The sequence below is a fragment of the Eubalaena glacialis genome, chromosome 14 (genome assembly GCF_028564815.1).
Source record: "Eubalaena glacialis isolate mEubGla1 chromosome 14, mEubGla1.1.hap2.+ XY, whole genome shotgun sequence".
Classification (NCBI taxonomy): Eukaryota; Metazoa; Chordata; class Mammalia; order Artiodactyla; family Balaenidae; genus Eubalaena; species Eubalaena glacialis.
In genome coordinates, this window is record NC_083729.1 from 39,238,562 (window position 1) to 39,253,099 (window position 14,538).

Here is a 14,538-nt window from a genome sequence, read left to right on the forward strand (position 1 = left end):
TGTCTGTCTTGGTCTAGGCTTGTTTATCGGTGTCATTTTACTTATCAAAGGAAATAGACCACTCCTTGAGCAGTCACAGAAACCACAATGGAACTCAAGAATCTTAACCCAGTCTTGCATCCTATGCATTAACATCCCATTGCTAATAGCAATTCATTCCATTTGTTTATTTATTAATGACAATTATCTGCATTGTTCAAATGACTTCCTCATCCAAATTAAATATTAGGATATTAGGTCAACAACATCAGTTTTCTGAAGGCCATTCCTCTCTGAAGTACAAAAGAGAGTTAACAAATCAAACAAAGACCAACAGCCTACTTCCTACCAGGCGCTGTGCTGGGCACTGGATGTCACAGTAGGTTAGATCTAGTTTGGTTTATTCAGAAGACAACTCTGGTAGACAAACCAAGGAATGTTTTTGTAGAAGGATAAAAATCGTCTTTAGTACATAATCTTTACAAAATTATAGATACATCCTAAGCAGCTCTTGCTTCCTTTAACAACTCATTGTGAATTCTTTATCCATGCAGTTACCTACATTCCTATGGCATTTATTTTGTTCATGTCTCCAGTGCTTCTTGGTATGACGAATTTATAACTCAAAGACTAAAAGCAGAATTTCCTCTTACATGTTCTAAAATTACTCCTTTCAAAGTTCAATGGCTCCTTCTTCCCTTTAGTTTTAGTGATGGAAAATCTGGTGAATCATTCCTGATTACACAGTGTATAAACTTCATATTTTCATAAAATCTAATCATGTTTCTGTTCAGTCTTCTTTCCAAAGTGCTTCACCCCACTCAGTAAGTCAACAGTCCTCAAGTCATTTCTGAGACCTTTCTGGAACTTTTCTAGATCTTCATGTTTATATTGATGTGTATTGTTTCCAGGAGAGAAGGCAATAAGTACTCGAGGTACAGACTACCACGATTCTATATATATCCAGGTTGATGTCTACATAGTTCTTTAATAATAAACAGGTCAGTATTTCACACCACAGTTTGTCATTAATCCATGCTTCTTACCCAGATATTTCATTGCTATATAAATTTCCTTACTGCAAAAACAAAACAGCTCTACTGAAGCAAACACCTGTCTAGAACATTCCTTCAAAACTCCTTGTCTACTGCTACATTCTCTTCCCTGATTTTAGTTTTCTGTGTACACTTAAGCACTCATCTATGTGCTCAAAATAAACAAACATGCAAAACAAAACAAAACCAACATATCCTTCCTTTTCTCCTGCAAAATACAAATCAACAAACCCTCTCCTTATTCCCTACACATCCCGATTTTTCTCTTTACCATATTTCTACTCTCTCACTAAACTCCATTTTCTCTTCTGGCCCATAGGGGTTCTTTGTCATCTTTTTTTTTTTTTTTTCCACTGGGTATATGTTGAAAACACAACAAAAAGAAAAGACTTCCCATTCTCCAACTAATGTGTAGCCAACGCAGCAAGGAGAAAATAGGTCTCTTAGGCCAAATAAATTTTAGCAATTAACAGTATCTTCTGTGCCTCGTACTTAAAAATACAGCTTTTGACATTTCATACTTCACAAACGTCAATTGTGAAACTTTCATTTAGGTAATAATTAACTACTTTAAAAATAGACTCCACAACATTGAGTATGATTTAGCATGGCGCCTTGTGTATAGCAAATGTATAGTAAATAATTGATGAGGCTTTACTCTGATAACTACATGAGAAATGCCTCACTATCCTATAGGTTATACTTCTTACTGCAGATGTCTGGTGGTAGTTTAGTTAGCTCTATGAATGTTTTTGTTGGATGGATAGAAATCATGTTGTGGATTGATGAGGAATGGATGGAGTGTATGGGTTTTAAGTTTTTAGGAGGTAATATTCCCTTTGGGACCTTCTAGATAGTTTGAGGGCTAGTACTCTGCAGAATTAACACAAATATGACAGCAATATATATTTAAGTAAATTAATTAGTTCTAGAAAATGATGCATTTTAATGTTTCATTGGTGTGTCTTCAAAAAAGGCAGCATTGTATCCATTCACTCAGGAAAAGCTTTTTTAAAAAAAGCAGATTAAAATTGGAAAATTGTCCAGAGTGTCTTTAATCTTTCACTGAACTGTCCACTCTAAGTACTTTTAGTCTAGGGAATCATCATTGTCCTCAAAACTTCCCAAAGAAAGCCTCTACTGAGTTTTCATCCTGAGTTTTCTAGTGACAGGTTCAATGCCAGTAGGGCTGCATGGACATGTAAGTGGGATCTTCACCTTTACATACTCAGGCCACTGAGTAGGTGGCATCATATTTCAGTATTGGGAGTGAACACAAAATTCACAGGGACAAATGCTGACCCAAGCATAAGAAGATTGCTGAGTCTAATATTCTAAAATATATAATTAGTCAATGACTAGGAACCCTTCCACACATCAGTCTGGAAAGATAGTCAAATACAGAATGTTTTCTTTTTCTTAAATATTTGCACTAGTTAAGTAGACAATACTATGTCCATTGCTAATTTTAGAGGCCTTGGAGTCAATTTTACAGTATAGACATAAACGAAATATGAGGACAAAAAAAGCAATTTTTTTGAGAACATAACGAAAGTCCCTGTCAGAAGCTACATGTCGTTCATGAGAATCCTGTTGAAATGGAAGAATATAATAAAAACCAACTGTCCATCCCTGCTGACTTACTTTTTGAAGAAAGCTGAAAAAACACAGACATATGACTTGTGATTTGAGAGTTGCCCAAATAAACTCCTTCAACATATTTATATTCAAACGACCCCACAGAGATCTTCAGTTTCTGCTTCAAAGATGCTATGGCTTATGGAAGGATCCATATGCACCTTCCTCCTGACTGGGCCTCTGAAAGGCAGTATGTTTCCCTGTCCTCCAGCTGCCTTATTCATCTCAGAGCAGTCCATAAAGATTCTATAAAAATTCTACACAACTGAAGATCCCACCAGCTCTTATTTACAAAGCTCTCTGATACCTATTCACAGACTTTAGGTTCAGAATGAAAATGCACAGCACGTACAGCCTCTTCCTAGAATATTCACTATTTTCCTTTTGCTATTTAAGAATAGGAAGTGTATTAATTTAAAGCAAATTTCCACAGAAAGCACATCATCCTCCAGGTAATTTGGTCATATCTACCAAATTTTAAAGCGAGGAGGGAATTCTGGGAAGATGGAGGAAGTGGTAGCATAGCTTTGAATGCCCCCAGATCCCTTCCCCAAAACAAAGTAACTAGATAGCAAAACTCAAAACCCTTGAAAATATTTACAGTAAAGCTAGGTGACACAGTAGCTCCATGAATATCAAAATATCAATGAAAGGGGATAGCCAGAAGACCTGCATGTTATCAGCACCTATGCAGGAGGAAGCAGAGAAATCCAAGAGAAACAGTGTATCCGAAAGATCTGGGGACAGGAAAGTTCAACAATAGCTAAGGGGTATTCACTGGAAAGCACTGTGGGCTCATGTGACAACAACCCTGAGATCCTCAACAGAGAAATTGCATGGAAAAGAAAAGTTTGGAAGGGAAAACTGCATATTTAAAGAGATTTAAAAGATACATGAAAAGTTTTTTTAATGGACAAAACTAAACTATCATGTTTATGGATGCCACTTGGGTGGTAAAACTACAAAAAAATAGAAGGAAGTGATTTCTATAAAAGTCAGAATAGTGGTTATTTTCAGGGAGGGAGGAAGTTTTGATCACAGAGCACATGGAGGGCTTCTTTCGTTGCTGACAAAGTTCTCTTTCTTGATCTGGGTGATGGTTAAAGGGGCCTTGCCTTATAACAATCCATTAAGCTCTGCATTTACTTTGTTTGGTTTTCTGTATTTGTATTTTATAATAAGAAGAGGCTTTAAAATTTTTAAATGCACATATCCTTTGTCCTAGTAATTCCACTGCGAGGGATTTGTCTATAAGATAAACTCACCAAAGTATGCAAAGATAGGCATGCCCATTGCATCACTGTTTGAAATAGCCAAAAAGTTGGGGGTGGTGGTGGTGGAAATGAATGTCTGTTAGGTGGGGACTCATTGAATAAATTATGATACAGCCAGCCATACAACAGAATAGTATGCAATCAAGAAAAAAAATGAGATAGGTCTGGTCTATGGGTTCCCAGACATATCGTTAAGTTTTTAAAAGAGAGAGGTATACAACAATATTATTATGATCCCATGTGTGTAAATACACACAGAGACACACATTGTATTTGCATTTAAAATATTTGGAAGAATATCTAAGAAACAGTTAAATTCTTTACCTTTAAAGTTGAGGTGGGACTAGGGATGGAGTCAAAGGGTGAGAATTCACTTGTCATTTTATATGCTTTTATACTTTTCAAAAGTATGTATATATTTTACTTTTATAATTTTTAAAAAGCTGATGCCTTGATTGCAGTCTTGTGAGAGGCCCTGAGTGGGAGAAACCAGCTAAGCTGTACCTGGATTCCTGACAGAAAGAAACTGTAAGATAATAAATATTGTTTAAGCTCTCAGTTTTGGGATATTTGTTACACAGCAACATAGAACTAATACGGTTGACTAAACCCCATCCCTTTTGGAAGTAGACCACATAAGGAAAGACACTTGCCTTTGGGAGAATATCTGGCACATTGGGTGGATGTAGTAAAGTCATGATGGTTTGTTTTTTAGCAAATGTCCTCACCTGTGCCACTTTGTTTTGTTTCAACCCTTCCAGTGAGGTGACCTTATCTGTGAAGGCTTAGTTCAAAATGGGCTTTCTTTACAAATTCATTTTGTTTTCTGGCATTGAGTTTTTTCAATCTCATTTTTAATTTGAAAACTGCAATTTGAAAGTGATTTAGTTAAGAATCATCCCAGACTCCAATTTATTACTCTATACACTTATTATTTTCTGTCCTTGACTGCTTTTCTCCATTGTGTGCATTCTTCTACCTTTCTTTAACGTTTTTCTTAATTCTTTCAGCTCTTGGATGGAGCATAAGAATCTACTTGAGTAAGACCTCATATTATTTCCACATTTCAACATTTTTTCTTTTCTTTTTCTGGCTGGAACTGCATTTTTTATATTATAGTCATTTCTCTGAAAGCTTGTGCATGACTTCCTTTAATTTCTCATTTAATTAAAAAAGAAGGAATAAATTCTACTTTAAGAGATAGACCATATGACCACATTTAGTAGTGGGAGAACAATATTTGCATTATTTTTTGCAGAATTGTCAGAATACTGGTTCTTTGAACAACATAAGGAATCCAGATTTAGGAGGCCTGAAATTAGAGGGTGCTCTTGCCTCCTCTCCCCACCACCTCTCAGAATGGCAATTCCTCAGCTATATGGGAGAATTTAGAAAGATAAGTGGAAAGGGAAGATTTTTGAATACCGTTTTACTTTGTTTACCAAGTTCTGAGAAAGCCTATTTGGCATGAAACACAAAGGGATCCAAAGATTATTTTGACTGAATCAAGATTATAGGCTCTCTGGGACTTCCCTGGTGGTCCAGTGGTAAAGAATCCGCCTTCCAATGCAGAAGACGTGGGTTCGATCCCTGGTTGGGGAACTAAGATCCCACATGCCGCGGGACAACTAAGCCTGCGGGCCACAACTACTGAGCTCAATGAGAGAGCCCGCCTGCCACAAACTACAGAGCCCACATGCCCTGGAGCCCATGTGCCACAACTAGAGAGAGAAAACCTGCACACCACAACTAGAGAGAAACCCACGTGCCATGACTAGAGAGAAACCCGCGTGCCACAGTGAAAAGCCCATGCCACAACGAAAGATCCCGCATGCCTCAACTAAGACCTGATGCAGCCAAAAAAATAAATTAATTTTTAAAAAATGGACAATGCATTAAACACAGTTAAAGCATTAAAAAGAAAAGATTTTAGGCTCTCTAAGTTACAAATAATAATAATAACAAAACAAACCAAAAAATACATCACTTTTCCTTCTAAAATATTTAAAGAGAGATGCACGCAATGTGAGGAAAATAGCCTTAGAAGAACATAGCAATATATGTCTTCTACCACGAAAAACACACATGAGATCATGTCAAATAAGAGATCAAAAAAGCTGGCAACCAATCCTGCAAGGTTTTTACTTATTTTACCCCTTTCTAAGTGCAGCACAGACCTGACATACTAAACGTACTCTTCACCAATCAAACCACAGTGGCAACAACAACAAAGACATGCATAAAAAATTTGTTAAATTTTATTTTGTTTGTTTAATTAGCACATGGCCCCAGAGAAGCTAACCGAAGACTCAGTCCTCTAGCTCTGGGTGTTACTCTAAGTTGCTCCTCAGGGCAATGCAGACATCAGATATGGGTACTTGAAGAAGAAAGATACTCCTTTCCAACCTAGAAGAAAATATTCAAGGATTTGGGAGAGAGCATATGATATTTTGCAAGGTGCCACCAGTCTTTCTCAATAAAATATCACCAGTGAAAAAACATGGAGGCCAGAAAGGGCTGGTGAAGGAGAAGTATGACAAGGAGGGCTGGCAAGAGTAAACCCTTGGTGAATTCAACCCAAGGGAAGATACAGAGAGAGAACATAAGTGAGTATTTCTCAAAAGTTTTTCTCACCAAATTCCTTTCATTTTAGAGTTTAGGAAACTGAGACATGGGCATAATGACCAAAGGCATACAACTAGTAACTGACAGAGCTGGCTCTTTCTACTATATCACAGTGCCTCTTCACGTTCCTAATTTCCTACCTCTATTCTATTCTAAATTGCCCTTGTTAATTGGCATTAAAGTCTCTGCACCTAGTGTTTTAGACATATTCGGAAACTTCTTTTAAACACGTTGATTCATTCATTCAGGGCTGAATTATTTGTGACGGCAGTAACAACTCCACCCTGGGACGTATCCAACAGGGTGAGGGATTCAGGAATCAGTCGTGTTGTGTTCCATTCTTCCAGGCTCTCGATATTTTCACAGAGGAGAAATCAGTTTCCTGAGAGTGCACAAGCCCCAACAAGCCATCATAAGGGTGTCTGTGGAGAAAAGAAAGCAAAGTCCCATGGGTCCAGCTACCCTCCACAATCATCCTTAGGATGACCTTGGGGAACCTGATTCCTCCTTTGGCAAGGATGTATGTGGATTGGGTGATTTGGGAGAGGCAGGTTAATGAGCTATATGTATGTAGTTAAGTCTTTGGTCCTTCTTAGCATCAGCTGGCAAGACCATGTCCTTGTCGCACTGCCTCTGAGAGCCACTGCCTCTAGGCAGGGAGAGGAAGAGGGGGTGATATTGCATCTAACTTTGAGAGTAACCATTACCGTGTCAGTGTGCAAATGACATGTTCCAATGGGCACAGAATTGTCTACCTATCTTGTATATTATAGGCATGGTCTAATTCTTCCTCATATTCTTTCTTCTAATAATGAATTGTGAGAGAACAGGATGTACTGTTGTGCTTTATAATTCAGGAAAACAATACAGGTATTGGCTAACATTGACATGATCAGCTGCTTTTTAAAAAATTTTTTAAAGCCAGTCTGGCAGAAAAGCATTGGCCTATTGTGGGAGTTGTGTTGGCCCTTCCAACCCTTTTCAGTCCAGTCCATTAATCAGCAGCAGAATTGCCAAGAGACCACATTACTACGCTGTAGCTCAAAAAGGTCTGTGGTTGTGAGTGGGTTGACTGGGAACAAAGTTATATCATTCCAATTCTGATTGATTAATGCTGAAGTCCTTGCTAAATAATGATCACCAGTCCCAGTCTCCACAAATCATTCAGTGGTGAATAAGGACTAAGTTAAACAAATTTGGGCCTGTGAACACAGATTTTTCTTGCAGTGGGGGGCAGAGGTGTAGAGATGGTAGGAGAGGCGAGAGAAAATCTAGATTTGACTGAATAAGCGAAGAAAAAACAACTGCAGTCTGGGTTCTCATGGCGCCTTGGGCACTTCCCTTCCTCCTGCTGTTGCCTTGTCCCCATCTCTGCATTTGCCATCTCTCTGCAGTCAGATTACCTCCAAATGGTACCACCATAGTCACTCCCTTCTATCACCCTTGGCTCTTTCCTTACAGATGCCTATTACTAGCCAGATAGAGTTATTGCCTTGTCAAATGGTTTAAACCTCCCCTCTCTGAAGGCTTTTCTACCCAAATTCTCCAACTCCCCCCAATTCCTCCCAATTACTTGTTTCTAGCAAAGTACATTCCAAGTCATTCCCTTTGTCTCTTTCTCCCAGTTTCTCTTCTTTTTCACTCCCATATCCAAGTATGCTCATGCGTGGAAAGATAGCATTCTTCTGCTTCGGTTAGATGGCCTTTTCAAAAATGCTTAGTGTATTTCCACCAATCCTGGACATGGAGTAGGTAGGGTATTAGAGTTGCAAGAATGTTTTGGACAATATCAAATTTAAATATTGCTTTTCTGTTTGGGGTTCTTTGAGACATATCCAAAAAATAATGGGGAAAATTTTTTTTTCAGTTTTATGTAAGCTCTGGTTGCTTCGGTGTCAGCAATCTCAAGTGTTGCTTCTTGCCAGCTTTCCATTTGGTAGAAGGTGCTTCCTAAAGATGAACTTCTGTGAAGTCAGAACCAGCATAGACTGAGCCAAATCACGATTAAAATGCTTGCTGGCTGCTCCTTTTGCCAGTATAGTTCTGTGTTTCCACTTGTTGGAAATCTAGCTGCCTATCAATGTTTGCAAACGCCAGTACCTTTTTGTTATAACAAACTCACAATGTTCCTCTTCAAGAATGCCAGCATTCGTAATTTTTAAGCCTCCAACTTTGAAGAAATGGAAGCCTCTGAATTTCTCTGCATTTAAAAGTAGACATGGTAATATTACATAGCTAGAAATTTCTGTAAAGTGGATTGGCAATAATGTTATTTATGCTTTCAAAAATAGGGTTCTTCTAAATTTATGCCTGTGTATCAGTCACAAGCTAATAAATTCTTTGACTTTAAACTACTTCATTTCTTGTCCTAGAAATCCTGAATGATTGCTATGATGTAGACATTTACAGAAGTTTGACTTGAGACAAAATGTTTCAAAACTCAGGTAGATGTAAATTATAATTTATTACTGGAAGGAAAACACTTAGTTCCAACATCTCTGACTGGAAAGTTTTTGAATTTTCTAGATATGACAAATAAAGATTTATGAGGTGTGATTTCACAGAAGAAAAAGCATTTTGAAGAAAACTTGTTTTTAGTAGGTAAAATAGGAAATCACAAGAGTAACCAGGATGAACTTCAGTGAAAATCATCTGTGAACTTAATTGATCAAATGAAATCCATTAAACTCTGGGAAACTAAACATACATGTTTATTATTTAGTTTCTGGTATTGAGTCCTTTCCATTTCCCTACAGAGTTGTTTGTGGGATCTATTATTTGGAAAACATGCTATTTTAACTTGAGTTGTCAATAACTTGATCCTAGTAATTTGGTAGAAAGGGCATTAGATTAGGAACCAGATGGCCAGGGTTTCATTCTCACTCTGCTACTCACCGAGTTTGTGACTCTGGACATCTCTCTTCCATACTTTGGACCTCTGTCTTCTCATCTGTTCGACAATAAGAAGAAATACCTGATCTTGTTGCCTCTTAATGTTGTTGTGAGGATCAAAAAAGGTCCTAGTTGTTAAATCATTTTGAAACTATAAAGTGCTATATAAGGCAGTCTACTCATTATCACCTCAGAATTCCTCTCAGATTACATTGCCTCAAATGCATTATTTAGGAAAAGCACAAACTTGAATACCATATGGAGTCCCTGTTGACACTGCAGATGTTGGTTAATTTTAGATTCTGAAAGAACAAAAGAACAGAAGTACCACCAAGCAAATTAGCCTCTCTTTAGCTTTTTCTTCGAAATCTCCTATTATACAAATACCAAACTAAAACTGGCATGCTAAATATTATAGAAAATTACATCATTTGAAGCACTGAAATTCTGTATATCCAAGACTTTTTGCAGTTTATTTTTGCAGGAGTTTATCCCCTTCAAAGCACATCACCAGTGAATTTAATGCTATAAGATTAATTATGGTTATTTCTTCGAGGACCAAGTAAGAGGATTTTAATCTTAAACTTTAACCTCAAATAGCACAGAGACAGGGGAAACATAAATGTTTCAGAAGAGTCACAAAAAGATATGCAATCCATTTTGGTGGTCATAGTCTCTCTTGAACTAGTGGAAAACTGAACTAAGCTCAGCTAGCCTTGGGCTCTGATTCTGAAGGTTCATATTTACGAGTGGGAATTTCCTTGTAGAACAGGTGTGCACATACCTGTTCACATATGTGAACAGACTTGCACATACTCATGACAACTGCTTTTACAGCCTTATCAGTTTGGGAAGACCTGTTCTGCACATGTGTGCCATCTGTAAGACATCTCTTTGCATTTTGTCAAATCTGACTCCCTGCTTACACATGCACCAGCAAGAGGTGTTTTTGTAAAATATATAGATGGCATCTGTCTTTCTATCTCTTGTTTGTATACCACCCACTAACAAAAAATATCCTGGAACAAGCTGAGCATTCTGTAAGTGTCTTGAAATTATTTATATTATAAATATATAATAATTATATTATATATATATATATATATATATATATATAAAGGTCCAGTTGATATTCTAAACCTAGATTTTTACTTTTTATTTTAGAGGATAATCAATGTCCCCAAATTGTTCACTAAGTCTTAGTGCCTTGAGATATTGACAGACTATCAATTTAATTAGAAAAAATTTTCAAACTCAGGCCATAAATGTTTCACCTACAAGACACTTGCTCTTCTAAAAGAGGCAAAATTTTCACAGTATGTTTCAACCTATCTTTTAGTGATTTGGTGGATACTATATGATATTTCAAAATATGCTCTCATGTGGATTAGAAATATTAAAAGCAAATCCAAAGAGTAGATTTTATGACACAGCTTATTATGGATGCAGTCTAGGCTGATTATTTTAGTATTAAGTATACTATTAATCACCTCCCTCTCCTGCCCATATGCTACCTCTTTTAGCACAAAATGCCTAATAAGACAGGTGCAACTTGATTCTACGTTACATAGTTCTCTCAAACTGGAACAAAATTTTAACTCCCCCAAATATTTTCTCCTTGTGAAGGACTTTGGATTACTGCAGATGATTACAGGCCTAAACTAGAAATGGATTCAAACAACTCTCATTCACTGCTGAAACTGAACTGGAACTGACCCCCAAAATAAATTGGCTTAATTCCCTATAAGAGGAATATGAATCAGGTTGCCATCTGTTCCCTTCTTTCTTTAACTTCACCAGTGGGCTGGGTTTAAACATAGAACTGGAGGAGTCTTTAGGGGAAGGGGAAGAGATTTCTGGTTTGGTGTCTAGACAGGTATGCTGCAAGGGTAGATTCACTCTAGATGCAAGAAGAAAGGAGTCTGTGTATTAGCTGGGGAAATCATGTAATTTGGCAAACCGTGGGAACAACGTGAGTTTAATTTGTCTAATTTTGTTTGAAGATGTTGCATCAACTAAAAATCCTTTGCTCTCCAGAGGTGAAAAACGTAATCCAAAGTAGCTTAATCAAAAAGGTAAATTTACTGGCTCATGTAACTGAATAATTTAGAGTATCTGGTTCAGGTGAAGCTTGATCCAGGGCTCAAACAGTATGACCTAGTACTTGGTTTCTCTCTCTCCATTTCTCAATTCAGCATCTTCAACGTTGGCTCCATTCTTGGGCAAGCTCTCACCTCGTGTACCCAATATGGATGCAAGCTGCTACTTACCTGTAGGTTCAAATCCAGAGCCAACTTTTCTAGTAGATCTAGAATGGATCACTGTGACCAGGGGAATAGGATATACTGATGACCTAGACCAAGGTCACATGTTTCACCCCTGAGGCATGGGGGTAGAGATATCGCTATTCTCCCCAAGCCCTGAGAGTATGGAGGACCAGAGTCCCCAGAACAAAATTAGAGTGTGGTCAGTAGAACTGATGTTCTCTACAAACACTCAGAGACCAGATGCACAAATAATTTTATCGAGTATTATTCCTCACTTAAGCAGGAATTCTGGCTATCTCCTAAAGACAGAGTCCAAGTCTTACCAACTGAAGAGAAAAAAGGGGAATGTATAATTGACATTTCCTAATGTTCACATAGAAGAGTTAGTGCTTAATGAAAACTTGAAGGATAAATATTGCAAATAGAGAAACCAAAATATATGAGAAGGAATTTAAAAATTAATTAATTTAAAAACAAAAAAGGTGGGGGGGGGGTGCGTAATGGCCAAAAGAAAGACTGTAGAATCCTCGTGTGAGACATTTAAAAAATTGAAGATAGTTTCAGTTAGAGCTGGGACTAGATACTCTTCAGAGATATTGTACAGTTCTAGTTCTATAATTTGTAGATTTTGTGATTTCTGAGGAAGAGAGCTTTAGAGCTAAGGAAAGCTTCCTAGATGGCTGTTGGCTGAAACTTGTCAATTTCATGGGGTTTTTTTCTTTTAATAAATTTATTTATTTTTGGCTGTGTTGGGTCTTCGTTGCTACACGCTTTCTCTAGTTGCGGTGAGTGGGGGCTACTCTTTGTTGCGGTGCACGGGCTTCTCATTGCGGTGGCTTCTCTTGTTGCGGAGCATGGGCTCTAGGTGTGCAGGCTTCAGTAGCTGCGGCACACGGGCTCAGTAGTTGTGGCTCGCAGGCTCTAGAGTGCAGGCTCAGTAGTCGTGGCCCACGGGCTTAGTTGCTCCGTGGCATGTGGGATCTTCCTGGTCCAGGGCTCGAACCCGTGTCCCCTGCATTGGCAGGCTGATTCTTAACCACTGCGCCACCAGGGAAGTCCCTCATGGTTTATTTTTAAATACTTCCTTTCATGCTATAATTAAAACAAACAAGCAAATAAACAAACCTCCCCACACATAAAATGGAACCAAAGAGAAGTTCTATGTGGAAAGATAATTTTATTTTCTAATAATGATAGTAATATGGACGGGCTAGCTTCTTAAGATGTATACACATATTTTTTTAATGGCAGCTCTCACTGACACGTTACTTGTACATATTTCTACATCTGTATATGCTCTCCTAATTATTTCATGTAAATTAAGTGCCCTAGGATTCTTCCATTCCTGGTCTCATGTATCTGGAATCTAATAAAGAAGAAAAAGTATGGGTGGTGGCTAAAGACAAGATACTTACTTTACATGGCTCAGTTATAAAGCACATTTACCGAAGTCTACCCATTTCACCAAGCCATTAAACCTATTTTCCAAAAGCAACCATGGAAAACTGAAGAATTACAAAGAGAAATGTAAATAAAAATGGCTGAAGGATATTTGACCCTGGGGCTAGGGTAGCACTAGAGCTGTTTGGGGCAGTGTATACCTTACAAGTTCTCAACTCCAAACCCATCAATCCCATCTGAGACTTCATTCTAGAGATGCTTCTATAGGTTGAATTAAGAAAACTCAAGTATTTTCTACAGCTTGCAATTCATTAACTGGGGCATAATCAAGCTGAATTTTATTCTCTCTTTTTTCTTCTTTTTTAAAACATTATGCCAGCTATTACTGGTTGCAGGAGAAGCAGATTAAATATTTTTAAAATTTCCTTTTTGGGGCTTCCCTAGTGGCGCAATGGTTAAGAATACACCTGCCAATGCAGGCGACAGGGGTTCGAGCCCTGGTCCGGGAAGATCCCACATGCCACGGAGCAGCTAAGCCCGTGCACCACAACTATTGAGCCTGCGCTCTAGAGCCTGCGAGCCACAACTACTGAAGCCTGCACACCTAGAGCCCGTGCTCCGCAACAAGAAGCCACTGCAGTTAGAAGCCCCCACACCGCAACAAAGAGTAGCCCCCGCTCGCCGCAACTAGAAAAAGCCTGTGCACAGCAAGAAGACCCAATGCAGCCAAAAATAAATAAATAAATAAATTTATTTTTTTTTAAATTCCTTTTTGGAAAAAATACAAAGATATAATTTACAGGCCAATGAATGAGGAACTATTCTTAATGGAATGTGAGAGTCAATCCTTGGAAAGCTAAGGTTCTACTTTGGAAATCTAGTCATACCACCTTAGAATATTCCTTTAGAAGATTTTATTAAAGTGTTTGGGAGACTTCTGGGGATTTATCCTATGGATAAAGCTGCAGACATATGTGTCAGGTTATTCATCACACCACTGTTTGTAACAAATAGCAAAGATTGTAAACAGCCCAAGTGTTCATCAATAGGGGAATGGTTAAATAAACTGTAGTGTAATGCTATGCAGCTGTTTAAAAGAATGAGGAAGTTCTCTTAGTACTGATATGAAAGATCTCCAAGAGACGTTGTCAGAGGGAAAGCAAGATGCAGATCAGGAGATATAATATGCCACCTCTTGTGTAAGAAGGGAGGAAGAGAAGAAAGAAGAATTGCTTGTATTTGTGTGAAGAAACACTGTAAGGACACATGGGAAAACAATATAAATAGTTATCTCTACCTATGAGGGTGGGTGGGCATGGAGGGTGGAAGAAGCAGGGTGGGAGGGAGACTTTTCACCATATACCTTTTAATTTTGTTTTGATTTTTGAAACATGTGAATGTATCAGC

At 38.0% G+C, this 14,538-nt stretch overlaps 1 protein-coding gene across 1 annotated transcript in view; it reads left to right on the forward strand.

Moving 5' to 3' along the window:
* Positions 1-958, forward strand: part of CRIPT (CXXC repeat containing interactor of PDZ3 domain) — a 52,930-nt gene extending 51,972 nt beyond the window's left edge. The window contains exon 6 of the mRNA XM_061211121.1: positions 891-958. The gene's annotated coding sequence lies outside the window, so the exon portion shown is untranslated. The remainder of the gene's footprint in view (positions 1-890) is intronic.
* Positions 959-14,538: the final 13,580 nt, after the last annotated feature.